The sequence below is a fragment of the Lupinus angustifolius genome, chromosome LG05, assembly GCF_001865875.1.
Source record: "Lupinus angustifolius cultivar Tanjil chromosome LG05, LupAngTanjil_v1.0, whole genome shotgun sequence".
Classification (NCBI taxonomy): Eukaryota; Viridiplantae; Streptophyta; class Magnoliopsida; order Fabales; family Fabaceae; genus Lupinus; species Lupinus angustifolius.
This window is the reverse complement of record NC_032013.1, coordinates 16,808,345-16,812,790: the sequence shown is the minus strand read 5'-3', so window position 1 is coordinate 16,812,790 and position 4,446 is coordinate 16,808,345.

Genomic DNA, 4,446 nt, shown 5'->3' with positions numbered 1-4,446 from the left:
ACTTCTGGAAGATAATAAAAAAAATATGATATTTTTTATTTATTAAAAGGTTATAGTTTTAATAATACACATTAATATAAACAATATACGAAAGAAATAAAAAAATAAAGAAAACCTGATTTAGCTATAATCCAGTGTAGCTAAGGAGTAATAGTGTTGTTTGCGTATCGCTTAATTATTGGCTGAGATTTGCCAAAGTCTAAAGGAAGCCACGTGTCCGTCCGTGAGAGGCTGAGAGGGTGAGAACACGAGATTTACCGTGTGCTTGACTGTACTGGAATGAGGGCCTGTGAGGGAATGATCAGATGCGGAGGAGTCCACGGGAGTACCGTGGATGACATACGTGTCACGCGCGTATACAATGGGAAAAGAGGTGCACGACGTCTACGGTAGTCACGAACACAGTCAATCAAAACGCTGGAATGTGAGATTGGATTCTGTGCGGTCACGTTCACGCTGGAATCCTAAGAATCACTGACGTGTCGAACGGGGATTGGCTGGGCTTGGACCTGTTGACCACAGTGCCACACGGCACGCTTGGACTGGCCAGAAAAAGGGGAACACGACTACTATAATGCACTCGTGTGCACTGTATCCCACCTCCGTGCAGTGTTATATTTTTTTTGCAGAGCTTTCTCTCTCTTTTTCTCTCTTTTCTCTGTAGGGGTGTTAAAATTCGGTTCGGTTCGATTTTTGGTGCATTTTAGTAACCGAACCGATAAAAAACATATGTTGCGGTTCTGCTCAATTAACTGCAACTTTAACTATAAGAACCGAACCGAACCGCTCGGTTCGGTTCGGTTCCACGGTTTTTACATTTACTTTTATAAAAAAAATATTTCATCAATTGAAAATCAAAATGTGTTGCAAGAGATATTGTTTATCATAAAATGATAAATGTTACTACTATTATTATAGAAAATTATGAATCATATCTAACAATACACTTGATGATTAGTAACATATATATCAATTAGTAAAATATATAATAGTTACATTTATAACCTTACATTTCATAATTAGTAACACATGTAACAATACATGTATAACAATATATGATATATGTTGGTTTCAAACTCAATATCACAAAAATTGGAAAATATGTTCCAAATCATAAGACATTAGGAAACATTTTAGTAACTAATAACATATATAATACTAACTTAATAACAATTTAATAACATATATAACACTACAATTTACACAAAAATTGATAATTTAAGCTAGAAAATTGGCTGAAGAATTTAAACAATAATAAAAATATTATTTCTTAATCCCTAGTATATATTTCTTTAATATGCGGTTCGGTTTTAACGGTTCCTAAATTTCTAAAACCATAAACCGAACTGAACATAAACGATTCCTTAAAAAAATAATCGAACCGAACCGTGAAACCGAACCGAACCACATTTTGCGGTTTGGTTTGGTTCAGTTCCATCGGTTTCGCGGTTTAAACCAGAACCGCTTACACCCCTATTTCTCTGTATGCAGATTTATTTTTTAGCCACCCAAAAGCTAACCTATACTATTAACTCTATTTATAGGTAAACTTTAACCTAATTTAATCCTAACAAAGTGCTAACAACTCCCTATCTACTACCCCATAATCCCATATTATTAGGCACCACCAAGTCAGATTTGACTTGGTATATATATATATATATATATATATTTATTTATTACTTTTTTATTAAAATATATTTTAAACTTGGTTTTTTTATTAAATTATTTATATATTCGAATTAAATAACAAAAAAAAAACAAAAATATTTTTTGAATATTCTAAATTATATCTTAAATTTATATTTTTTTTTAAAAACTAAAACTAAAAATTTATTTGATTGTTTATTTGGAATTTAAAATCTCATCTATTTTATTTATTTTTATAAATTTGATTTTAATTATAAAAATTAATAAAAAATATTTTTAATTATCTTTTATTTCTTTTATAATATAAAATCGAAAAATAAATATAATATTTTTATATGATATTTGAAATATCTCCTTTACATTCATAATAAACCCAAAAATTCATAAATAAATAAATAAATTATTATTTTGTGAAAGTAATTACTTTTAAAATAAGTTGGTTTTTTTTATGGGCCGGGAAAAAATGGGTATTCACAATGAGGATGGGTTGTTTGGCGGTTTTGGTGGTGGTGATGATGGTGACCATACTTCTTTTGGAAAGAAGGGAGGTAGTTCTTCAAAAATGTATAACTAGTAATGCATGATACTTATTTAGTTTAATGTCATGGTAGAGGCCATCTACCTTACATGGAACTCTTAATTTTTCTTATTTGTCTTTTGTGTTTATTAATTAGTCGTAGAATTAAGCAAGTTACTTAAAAACTATTTTGTATTTTTTAATTTATAGGATGCAAGTTATTGTAATTTATGTCTATTTTGCGTCTCTCAAATTATTTTACAGAATAATTTTCCAATAGATGTAATTGGTAGAAGTAGTAAGAGTTACTTTTTTCTCCAAAGTAATGTTTGAGTTGAAGTATTGAGAATGAAAAAATAGATATCAACATTTTAGTTTTTATGTTAAATGTAGTTTTGGACCTGTTGGTGCAGCGGAAGCGACCATTGCGCAGTGTTGGCCACAAGTAGTCAAATTAAGAGCATATAATAAATAGAAGAGAAGAAACAAGAGAATTTGTTAACGGGGTTCGGCCAATTGTGCCTACGTCCTCGAGAGCACTGAGCAGCTACCAAAATATTATTAGAGAATAAAGATTACAAACACTAGCACATCCATTGGCCCAACTTTCCATGAGGTGTTTCTATTTGGTGCTTATATCTGGTGCACATTATAACAAGGGACTTGAGTCCAATATATAACATTGGTTACTCTACTCTATTCCAATACTAGACAATGTGGGACTAATATAATAACATATTTCAAGCATCCTAAACAATCTCCATCTTGATTGAAATAGACGAATATTTCGCTCTTTAGGAAATCTACATAAGAATCTCCACCTTAGCGAATATATGACTCCACTTTGTTTCATGTCTAATTCTCTTTAACTACTCCCCTACGATATAGACCTTCTGAGTATCCTTGACGATGTTGTCAAGAGCCTAGCTCTACAAACTTGTAGTGCAGCTTGCCATACCACCATCAAATAGAACATGCCGCCTAGCCACCTAATGCTAGGAAGTCTTTCGATATATTGGAACCTGTACAAAAAAGTTCACCAACAATCATCCTCTTCAATACCCAGTCAAACTGAACCTTGGAGCTTTCTTGGAAGGGCCTCAACCGCTACGACCATTGCCTACTCCGACAATCCTAGTTCAAAAGAACTATCATACTCACCATAAGGAGTATACCCACAGTACACACCTTGCGTCAATTCTAACTAATGTCTGTGTCACATCCTTGCATTCAAGCGAATGCCAATGTCACACCCCTGCATCTCTACTAATGCTCGTGTTACAACTTGTAATAAAGCCAATGCCCATTAAACACCCTACATCAAAGTTAGTCAGCGCCTCTGTGCTTTTATGGATCTGCTAACAATTAACATCCATCACTATGACGTCCCAAACATGCCATTAGGATATTTCACTTCTAATCTCAAATGAGAAAATTCTCTCAACATCTAGAGAGATATCGCCAGCACCTGTCTCTAGGTGAAACTCAACACATGAGTCCCTATTTCCACCTTAATCCTAACCCTGTACATGAACTTTTGGGGTTCTGGATCAACACATTCATCTCCCCCGCCATAGTTACATCATATGTCCTTCTCCTTCAACTCATCTGATTTGTCCCCATGCAATACCTTTGACAGGCCTTGTCCAACCAACACGTTCTTGACCCTCCTTTGCCATAATCTGGCGTCTGGGTCAAGAGCCATCTATCAACTGGCTCTGATACCAATTGTTGGTTTATCTGAAGCGACCGTTGCGCAGTGTTGGCCACAAGCAATCAAATAAAGAGCATAGAATAAATAGAAGATAAGAAATAAGAGAATTTGTTAACGGGGTTCGGCCAATTGTGCCTACGTCCTCGGGAGCGCTGAGCGGCTACCAAGATATTACTAGAGAATAAGGATTACAAACCATAGCACATCCATGAGCTCAACTACCCATCGGGTATTTATATTTAGTGCTTATATCTTATGCATATTTTAACAAGGGACTTGAGTCCAATATATAACATTGGTTACTCTACTCTATTTCAATACTAGACAATGTGAGACTAACACAATAACATATTTCAAGCATCCCCAACAATAACTTTGTTAAACAAAATAACCAATGAACTATGAAGGATCATTGATGAATTACAACTTTTCAATGAAAAGAAAATGATTTCAACATAATAGAAGACTATATCAAACTAAAAAACATCAAATGATAGGGATTAATTCTTCTTTGCATTATTTCTTGTGGTTTTTGATGGCATGAACCTTGGAGATTTTCTTCTTA